Below are 11,579 nucleotides of genomic sequence, written 5' to 3' on the forward strand. Positions count from 1 at the left end.
ACAAAAGACTGCATCCCTGTGCCTATTTCTCTCGGGGTCTGTCCCCAGCAGAACAGAACTACGACGCGGTCAACCGCGAATTACTGACGGTTATGCTTGCGCTCAGAGTGGAGACACTGGTTGGAGGAGGCAAAACACCCTTTCCTGGTCTGGATGGACCACAAAAACTTGGCCTACATACAGCAGGCCAAGTGACTTAATCCACGCCAGGCCAGATGGGGACTGTTTTTGATTAAGTTTGATTTTACCTCATCATACCGGCCAGGCACTAAGAACATTAAACCTGATGCCCTCTCCCACCAGTGGGAATCCTCGCCGCCCTCTACTCCGACCTGGACCGTTGTCCCAAGGGCCCGCGTCATACCACCAATCCAGTGGGGGGTTTGAGAAGGCAGAACATCAGGCTCCCATGGCTGAACCAGACCCGGGTGGAGGCCCACCGGGATGGCTGTATGTACCTAAGGCAGTTAGAGCTCAGGTCCTCGAGCAGGGACATGCATCCCCCTTTTCAGCGCACCCAGGAGTCTCACGGATGCTTGAGTTTCTCTGTCGGTGGTTTTGGTGGCCACGCGTGGAACCCGACGTTCAAGCATTTGTGAACTCCTGTCACATCTGCACTCAGTGCAAAGACCCCAGGACAAGGCCTGCTGATCTGTTGCACCCACTGGCTGTCCCTTCACACCCTTGCTCTCATCTGTCACTCGATTTTATCAAGGGGCAACACTGTGATTTTGGTGGTCGTCGACAGGTTCTCCAAGGCCGGCCACTTCGTTGCACTGCTGAAACTGTCATCTGCAAAAGAGACAGCTAAATTATTACTTAAGTTGTCCGTATTCATGGACTGCCTAGCAACATTGTGTCAGACTGCGGGCCTCAATTCACTAGCTGGTTCTGGGGGACCTTTTGTTGGTTGTTGGGGCAGAAGCCAGCTTGTCCTCTGGCTTCCATCCCCAATCCAACAGCCAGACTGAGAGAGTTAACCAGGACCTGGAGCACACCCTCTGATGTCTGGCTTCTTCGTGCCCATCCTCTTGGTCTGAGCACCTATTTTGGGTGGAATGCGCCCACAACACCCTGTGGCACTCCTCCTTATGCCTGTCACCATTCGAGTGCCAATACGGTTATGCTCTGCTCACGTTTGCCGACCAGGAGGCCAACGTGGGTGTCCGGTCTACTGAGCAGACAGTCAGGCCCTGCCGCTTGGCCTGGCAGAGAGCACACAGGGCTCTCTTATCTGCTACGGCTGCTCAAAAACATTATGCCGACAAGAGACGGCGACCAGTGCCGACTTATCAGCCGGGACAGCGGGTTTGGCTATCGGCCAAGGACCTGCCTTTGCGTGGTTATACCCGCAAACTCGCCCCTCGCTACATCGGACCATTCAAGGTTCTTTGCCGCATAAATCCTGTTTTTTATCGCCTTACCCTTCCCCCGTCTTTACGTGTCCACCCTACTTTCCACGTGTCTCGCCTTAGGCCTAAATGGGTTCGGTGGGCCCCTCTGACCTGCCAGGTCTGCATGGTGGACGGGGCACCGGTGTACACGGTCAGGCATCTCTTGGATGTCCGGCGGGTTCGTGGTGGAGTCCAGTATTTGATGGGCTGGGAGGGATACGGGCCCAAGGAGTAATCCTGGGTCCCCTCCCGTCACATCCTGGACCATGAACTCATTCGGGCTTTTCGGCGGGATTGTGCAGCTGGCCTTGGGATGTCAAGAGCCGCCCCTTCTGGGGGGGGAGTACTATAAGGGTTTTTACCAGGCCAAGGCCCCCTCTGCCCACCAGAGGGAGGTCTCGAGTCAACCATACCACTAATCAGGCTCAACACCCAACAGCTGGGCTAGACCTTATATAAGCCCAGTGAACCAGTCATTCAGTGCTGTTGTCTTTGCCAAAGTTCTGAGCCAAGCTCTTAGCCGGTAACTTAAGGTATTAAGGTCTGAGAGCTCTCGTGCTACACCTTGCTTCTGTGCTACAAGGGTGTCTGTGATTTTACATGTCCCCTCCTCTTTCCAGTTTTCCCTCTCAAGTCTGTCTCTCTCCCGAGGCTTCCCTTAGGCATTCAAGTTCCTCCCTGTTTTCTGGTTTTGTTTGGGAAGTTTTAGTTTGAGTTTTCCCCAGTGCATCGCGGTTACCATTTCTTCCCCTGGCATCCTTTGTTCTCCCTTTTTTCCATGCTCGGCATGGTGTTTAGTTTTTCCTTTTGTTTTACCTGACCCAAGCTCTAACTGTTCGGCACACGGGCCCACCATTTGTTAGAGGGTGGTTGCTCACCCAGTAGGCTGTTGGTATTATCACCCAGCTGACCTCGGTTTGAAACCACCTTACAGGATGCCTACAACAGCTTTTTTATTATTGTTAATATTGGACCTAGTTATATTACTAAATAGTGTGTGTGTGTGTGTGTGTGTGTGTGTGTGTGTATTATTACAACAGTATATAATATTATTATTGTAATATGACATCAGCATGTTTCTTATTGCTGTTAATATTAGTAGAAATCAAACATATTTGAAATCATACAATTGTGCATATGTCACGTTGGCTGAACTGCAAGCACATTACAACACCCAACATGTTTGTCACCCAGCTAACGACTCAACCAATCATACACATTCCATCAGATCCTCATCACCGGAATATTGATATCACCTGTTTCTCTACATTCAACTGTATTTTAAACTTGAATAGAACTTCCCAGTATTGCAAAGTATTGCCAATAGTATCTACTCTGCATACTGAGCATTCTTTTCTTGATTTCTGTTCTGTGTATCGGTTTTGTTTTGTTTTTTGCTTTTCTGTATTCTGATTTTTGCCTGCCCCTTTTTGGAATAGTTTGCCTGGTTTATGATTGCTCTCTGTTTTTTTGACATGGACTGTTTTTACCTTAATGATTTGGATTACCCCTGTCTTTGCTTTCTTGGTTGTGACCCTGGCTTTTTCACCCACCACGAACTTGGAATACAATAAATCCATCGCTCGATATCTGCAAGCATCTGATCTTGCTTGCCCCGTCACAGAATACTTTGCCACTATGCAGACGGCAGATTCGGAGGCATTAAAAGAGGCTATTACCAGCCAAGGACAGCTACTCGGCCAACACCAACAGGTACTCAAGGGATTCACGCGGTCTATGAACACAAATGCCAAACAATAAGCAGACCAACAGGCACAAATGTTCGACCTCAGACAATATCTCAGGGAACTTGCATCCTTGGTACACGCTATGACTACGGTACAACCCACCTCCAGCATCCGTTGCCACTCCCAGCGGCACTCCAACTGCAGTCCCCATGAGTAAAACAGATAAATATGACGGCTCTCCAGAAAAGTGTACAGGTTTTTTGTTACAACACACCCTGTATTTCAATAGCATCCCTCCTTGTTCTAACCAAGCAGAGATTGCATTCCTTATCTCTTGTCTAACGGAAAAAACATTAGATTGGACAACTGACGTGTGGGAGAACATACAGGTGGTTTCTTACTAGGACTTTGTCGCTCAATTTAAAGCTGTTTTCAATCACCCACATGAGGGGAGAGCATGCAGAGAAATGCTTACCAAACTCCACCAAAGCAACCGTTCTGTTTTGGACTATGCCCGTGAGTTCTGTACTGTTGCTGCTGGTAGTGGGAGGAACAATGTGGCCCTGCTTGTCACTTTCGGGAACGGTCTGAACACAGAGGTACTGCATGAACTGGCTTGCCAGGATGACGAGCTTAACCTCGATCATTTTATAGCCCTAGCCATCCATCTTGACCATTTTCTGTGGGAACGAAGACTGTGCAGAGCCAACAGTAAATGCTTAACTTATACCACTCCTGTAACAAGAGTAGATCCCAGACAAGAGAATGCAGCGGCGCCCATGCAATGTGATTCCTCTCACCTGACTGAGGATGAGAGGAGACACATTTTCAGGAGGGACTATGCCTGTACTGTGGGTCTTCAGGACATGTTATCAGGGAGTGTCATATTAGACACAACAGGTCTGCTTCCTGTTCCCATAGAGGAGGCATGGACTCCAAACCACTTGCCAAGGTAGGGATGATGCCTATTAAAAAGATGGTAGTGAAGTAATTTACGGTACCTGTCTGTTAGGGCTCTCACACTGTCCTCTCTGTTTACAGCCCAGATTGACTCTGGAGCAGAGGGCAATTTCACCAGTCAGACACCACCAGCACACTTCACTCAGAACTCATCTCATTTCTGGTTATAGAAGCCTCGTCCTTCATTCTGGGCCTTCCATGGTTGGAACAACACAACCCAAGCACATCATGGTCACAAAGGGAGCCAAGAGGCAGAGCGAGCATTCAGATAGCTAGAAGAAGCATTTACCACTGCTCTCCTTCTTCGACATCCTGACCCATCTATCCCATTTGTGGTGGAGATAGATGCCTCGAATATAGGCGTAGGGGCTGTTCTATCTCAGAGACACGAGGCTTCCAAACTACTTCCAAACAACTATGGAATAGGAGAGCCATCAAACTGGCTTTAGAAAAATGGAGGCGCCGGTTGGAGGGGGCTAACCATCTTTTTTTAGTGATCACAGCTCACCGGAATTTAGAATATATGCAGTCAGCCAAGCGGTTGAACCACTGTCAAGCCCGTTGGTCATTGTTCTTTTCTAGATTCCATTTCAGGATTATGTATTGTCTGGGGTCCTGCAATACTAAAGCTGATGCCCTGTCCTGCATTCACCTAGGGGAGACAGATGAGGACTCTAACGACCAGGAAAACATCCTTCCCACCTGGGTACATTTGGCATCCATATGTTGGGAAATGGACGATGAAATTGAACAAGGTACCGTCATCCTTTTTTACCATCATCAAACGATTGTCCTGCAGGGAGATGTTATGTACCGGCATCATGTCAAGATCAGCTGTTAACCTGGGCTCATTCTTCACTTGCTACGGGACATCCCGGTGAGACTCGAACTCGACAGCTCCTGGCTAGCCAATATTGGTGGGAGACGATCACAAGCGACGTATACAGGTACATTTCTTCCTGTTCTGTATTCAGCTGAAACAAAACCCCTAAGACTCTACCTGCAGGTAAACTCATGCCACTCCCCATACCCAAAAGACCCTGGTCCCCTATAGCCATTGATTTCATCACTGACCTACCCTGCTCAAATGGCAATACTACTATACTTACAGTAGTAGACTGGTTCTATCATGGCGTAGGATTCATTGCCTTCCCTAGATTACCCACAGCTCTTCAGACTGCAGAGACCTTGTTTAACCATTTGTTACGTATATTTGGCATCCTGGAAGACATCTTGTCGGACCGGGGACCTCGATTCACGTCCCATGTGTGATCTGCCTTTTTTGAATACATAGGAGTTGCCAATAGCCTTACGTCTGGTTATCACCCACAGTCCAACAGCCAATGCGAAAGGACTAATCGACTTCAAGGACTAATCAACTAAGCAAGTTCCTGTGCTGTTTTTGTTTGCACAATCCCTCCATGGGCAGAAATTGTGCAAAACTCGCTAACGAGTTCCTCCACTGGCATAACGCCTTTTGAGTGTTTCCTAGGCTACCAACCCCCAATGGCCTCGTGGACTTCGATTGCAACCAATATCCCCGCTGTGGATGAATGGATGCAACGCAGCAAGAGGGTATGGGAGGAGGAACACCAGTGAATTGAACATGCACTCCAACAATATAAGGAACTAGCAGATAGACATGGAGGAACTACTACTGCATATCAGCTGGGAGACAGGGTATGGCTCTCTACATGGGATTTCCATAAACCGGGTTCATGACGCAAACTGGGTCCTAAGTATATCAGTCCCTTCGAAGTACACAAATGCATAAATTAAGTGATTTACCAACTCAATCTGCATGCACATTACCGGATCTCTAGGTCATTCCATGTCTCGCTTCTCAAGTCTGGCATTCCAGGTCCTTTGGATGAGGTGTCTCCTGATGACACTCCACCTCAACCAGTTGACTATGACAGCACCCTGGTGTATGCGGCATGTCGCATTCTGGACTCCAGGAGAAGATGGAATTCGGTCCAGTACCTGGTTGATTTGGAGGGGTTTGGTCCTGAGAAACAGAGCTGAGTCCTTCATTGTGAAGGATCCTGGATCCCGGTTTCCTTTCAGATTTCCACGTGCAGTTTCCTGACAGGCCTGCTCTTTGTTCTTGGGGACACTCTTGCTGCCTTCCTTCTGGGGGTTTTCAGGCGGGTTCGGCATCTTCTGCACCGGTTATTGTTCGTCGCAGGCCTCCTCGTACCTCAGCTGTCCCGGACTCTTTCGGAGGGGAGTACTGTCACATCGGCCGAAACCCAAGCACACTACAACACCCAATATGCTGTTCGTTACCTGGCTAACAATTCAACCAATCATACACATTCCTTCAGATCCTCAGCACTGGAATATTGATAGCTGTTTCTCTACATTCAACTGTATTTAAACCTGCCTAGAACTTCCCAGTATTGCAAAGTATTGCCACTAGTATCTACTGTGCATAACGAGCATTCTTTTCTTGCTTTATGGCCTGTGTATCAGTTTTGGTTTTTTACTCTTCTCTCTTCTTATTTTTGCCTGCCCCTTTTTTGAATAGTTTGCCTAGTTTATGATTGCTCTTTGTGACAACAACTGTTGTAAGAAGCACTATTTAAATAAATTTGACTTTGCCAAAGCAGGACACTAGCAAATGAACCACGGTACCACAGACAACTCACAGCTGTGCTGAATACAGTTCCTAGGTGCCCTTGCCACAGTATACGGATGCATGCCTGCTCTACCATCGTCATGCTCCTCTCTCTTGCTGAGCACCAGCTTGGCTCCATTGCAGAGCATTGCTGTTTCTGGACCAGTCTGCCAAGGAGCAGGCGGTATCCCCCTCCTACAGACTGTTTTCTTTGCCACCTGCTTCCATGTTTGTGGATGCGCTGCTTGATTTTCGGAAGCTCTGTATTAGCATTCCACTTCCGACACCAATTTAGAACCAGCATGGAAGAAGAACCAGAGGACACAATTTCACCTCAAGGAACAGTTCATTATTGCAATGCAAAATCTTTAAAAAGACTCACACACAGAAGCAAGCAGAGAAGGAACTTATACCCCGCCACCATTTCCTCATTATAGTAACTAACAGACATGCACATCATGAAGAGGGTAAGTAAAAACAATATTTTCTAAGAAACAAAATGAACATAAGTGTTTGCAGAACGAATTGGCAAGTGGTTACAAGACCACAAATGTGACAAGGACAAGGAATTTTCTTCGAGAGTTAGTCGAATAACTGTTTGGTGAGTTCATGCTTATTAAACTGATGAATGCAATTGAATGGTCTAGCTTAACTGCAAGTGTAAAGTACGACTATATTATTCATGGTACTATGTTGTTTTAGAAGAAACTGAGTACCTGATTTGTTATGAGTTAACTCTGTACAGTTTTCATAAGAGAACTATGTTTAGGCAAGAGTGTGAAAGCACAGCCAGGGGCAGAACAAAACAAATCCAAGAGTGAAATGAAAAACCAAAACAATGAGCAGAAGGTGTCATCCTGGGAATCATGAGCAGGAGCAAACCCAGGAGCCACAGGACAAAAACCAGAACAGGGAGACAGTGCAGGACACTGGGAAAGAAACCAGGGGACCATAGTCAACTTGACAGGAACCAAGACAGACACAGGACAAGGAACAGTCATTGATGGGTACAGGAACTGATACATAAACAGACACAGGGACAAAAATATGCACTACATCAGGAACAGGACAGGACAGATGCACTGGGGCAGGCAAGGAGACCAAGAAATCAGCCACAGGAGTCACACAAGTTGATGGAGCAGCCACGGGAGTCACTGGGTACAACAGGCAGGCCAACAGAGCAGTGACTGGAGACCTAGGAGTTCCATGAGACTCCAGTATCACAAATGTTCTCCCACTGGGGGACCTGAACCTTGCACAGCAGGAGAGAGGTGACTAGGACCACAGGATCTGAAGTAGTTTTTACAAACTACTATCTTGAATCGTACAAGGCTGCCTGGGGAGTCCAGAAGAGAACCCAGACAGGGCCTGTGGCTTACAAAACCTGGCCTGCATTAGGCTGAAAAAACACTCAAATGTCCTTGTCTCCTCTGGCCTATGTAAAAAAAAAAAAAAAAAAAAAAAAAAAAAAAAAAAGATGCCCACTGCAGAGCCATACTCCCAGGAAGCATGTGACTCCATCTGGTGGATAAGGACAGGTTAAATATTGAAAATATAGCATGCTCTGTAATATAAAACCCTCCACAGAACCCCTGCAGTGAAAACACTTGGGGTATCTAAACAAGTGGTGAAAAGAGAAGGTCTCCTGTACACACAGAAGAAAACATCCCAGCTCAAGGCACGCTGTGCTAGGGTCAGTAAGCTGCCCCACATGACTTGCAGAGAGGTGGCATCGTCGTCATCCGAGGACATTCCCTCATCTATGGCACACAGCCCCAGAGCTCCGGTGCCTACACACAACCCTCAAAGAGCCAAGAAGGAGGCATCACCAGTGCCCACCCTAGAGACAGGCAAAACAGCTGGCGTGCTTCCTGGAGCATCCTCCCCAGTGCCGGAAAAGCCGCCGCCACCCAAATCAGCGAAGGCCAATCCCCCACAGGCCAGTCAGACTTCAACCCAGCCGACAACTGGGGGACAGGGTGGGGTTCCTGTCAGCTTCCCCAGACTTTTCCACAACCCTTTGTGTAGTTTTATTCATGTACCTGTCCCCATCACTGTACTCATCCTTGTCGCATTTAATGTGCCCATTGCTTTGTCCCCCTTGTGTCTGTACCTGTTCCTGTCAGTGAGTCAGTCCCTGTGTCTGTCATCGTCTTCCTCCCCTTGGTCTTGCTCGCGCTGGCCCATGTCGGGTTGCTCGGTCCTTCAGCCTTGCTGCTTGGCACCTGGCACCGGTCTTGGGGCCAGGGAGTCACGCCATGGGGGGGGGGGGGTGTCTCTGTAACGGTATGGCCCCTCCTCCTAGATGTATGTGTGGGTGGGTGTGCGTGTGTGTCTGTGTTCGTTTGTATGGCCACGCCTTCCCTGTGTATCACACCTGTTCCTCGTTTTGTTTTATTAACATGGGTGTATATAAGTCTTGTTTAGTTGTGGATGTTTGTTGGTGTTTAACATTCCATTAGCCTGTGTGCTACACTTGTGTGGTGTGTGTTAATAAACATCACTGTATTTTACACGGCTCACCTTTGCATCCTGCCTTGCCTGCCAGTGTTACAATTATGTTGAAATAGGATTGATGGAATCTGATGTCAGAGCAGTGTTGAAAAGTGGGGTTGGGACAACTTGCATTCAGTGTCGGTGCAATGTTTACCTTACATTTTGGCTGGACTAATAGAGAATTGGTTCAACAGTTTTACCCACATTTTCTTTACCCAGACGTACATGCTGCACATGCTGTGCACATCTGTTTTTACTTTAACCAGCGATTAACAAAGGAGGAAACAGGCACATACATGCAAGTATACACGCACATGCTGACAGTGAAAAGAAGATATTGTGATGGTGGCCCGAGTGCCACAGGGCGTGGAACAGGATGCACAGACTCCCTTGATGTGGTGAAACATTTAATAACATAAAACATGAACGACAGTGGCGGCACTCACACATAGGGACTATAGTGAACATAAACATAAAAACAGTTTGAACACTAACAGAGACAGGGGTATTTAACATTTACATTAACAGAGACATTAGCAACAACATCGACACTAGTATTAACATGAACATTAATAATGACCAACAATGAGGCATGCACTGACAAGGGGTTTAAATAGATGGACAAACACTCAACGTTAAACCCCATGCAGGTGCGTGCCATCACGGGGGTGTGGCTACATACAAGGGTGAACCCCCCTGCACGTGGCAGGCCATACCACGTGACTTGGGGGGGAAGAGCGTCCTGTGACAGATGTGTCATTTTCTCTCTTTACCTAGACAAACTGTGTTTCTGAGACTTTCTTACCGCACGCTAGGTTAGGGTGGTTTAGGGTCGCTTGTGAAGTATGGAGTCAGAAGGCCCTTGTCAGTGATGGGCAATGGATCAAATGGATCAAATCCATTTTTGAAAATTGGCAATAAAGTTAGATGTGCTGTACAGCTCTATACATTGCTATAGACTGTACCAGACATTTGCTTCTTAAAAGTATACATTTCAGTTGGTAAAGTTTGGAATTTCTTTTATTTCAAAGCTTCTGTTTGGTCTTCTGAGTTTTACCAGTTCCTGATTTATAATATTGTATTTGCTTGCTTACAACTTAATAGTTTAAATAAAAAGCAACTTTTGTTACCTTGCAACAAGAAACAATAAGTTCCAATCTAATGATAAAATTATATTTCTCATGACCTTTCCATATAAAACACCTAAACCTGGAGCATGTACGAATGGTAATGGTGAACCACGTCTTCAAAGGTACTTTCTGTGTGAAAGAAAAAGGCATGTTCTTTAAATTGCAGTACAATTAATGGCGCTTGGAATTATCCAAAAAAATAAATAAATAAATAAAATTTAAAAACTTATTAAAATTAGTTAATACACAAAGCAGAAGTAATAAAAAAAATAATATGAGAACAAAATAGTTACACTGCCTGGTCAAAAAAAAAAAAGGTCACCACCTGGATTTAACTAAGCAAATAATTAAGAAACTCCTATTGGATAATTCCTGCATGGTTGGTTTATGTTTCAGCTGTCAACAAGTTATTTAACCCTAACTGCTGCAGTGAGTAGCTTCTCATTTGTTAAAGAAACATGTGGAAAGACACATCCTGTGGTCGTGGAAAAGATGTTAATCTGTTTCAGAAGGGTCAAATTATTGGCATGCATCAAGCAGAGAAAACATCTAAGGAGATTGCTGAAACTACTAAAATTGGGTTAAGAACTGTCCAACGCATTATTAAAAAGTGGAAGGACAGTGGGCAAACATCATTTTCGAGGAAGGAATGTGATTGGAAAAAAATCTTGAATGATCATGATCGGTGATCACTTAAACATGTGGTGAAATCAAATAGTAGAAAAACAACAGTAGAACTCGGGGATATGTTTAATAGTGAAAGTAAGAGCATTTCCATACACACAATGTGAAGGGAACTCAGGGGTTTGGGACTAAACAGCTGTGTAGCCTTAAGAAAACCACTTGTCAGTGAGGCTAACTGGCAAAAATGGCTTCAATTTGCTAAGGAGCATAAAGATTAGACTCTGTAGCAATGGAAGAAGGTCATGTGGTCTGATGAGTCCAGACTTACCCTGTTCCAGAGTGATGGGTGCATCAGGCTAAGAAGAGAGGCAGCTGAGATGTACCCATCATAAATAGTGCCTACCGTACAAGCTTATGGGGACAGTGCTATGATCTGGGGTTGCTGCAGTTGGTCAGGTCTAGGTTTCAGCAACGTTATGTGCCCAAAGAATTAGGTCAGCTGACTACCTCAATATACTGAACGACCAGATTATTCCATCAATGGATTTTTTCTTCCCTGATGGCACAGGCATATTCCAAGATGACAATGCCAGGAGTCATTGGGCTCAAATTGTGAAAGAGTGGTTCAGGGAGAATGAAACATCATTTTCACACATGGATTGGCCAC

The sequence above is a fragment of the Electrophorus electricus genome, chromosome 7 (assembly GCF_013358815.1).
Source record: "Electrophorus electricus isolate fEleEle1 chromosome 7, fEleEle1.pri, whole genome shotgun sequence".
NCBI classification, from domain to species: Eukaryota; Metazoa; Chordata; class Actinopteri; order Gymnotiformes; family Gymnotidae; genus Electrophorus; species Electrophorus electricus.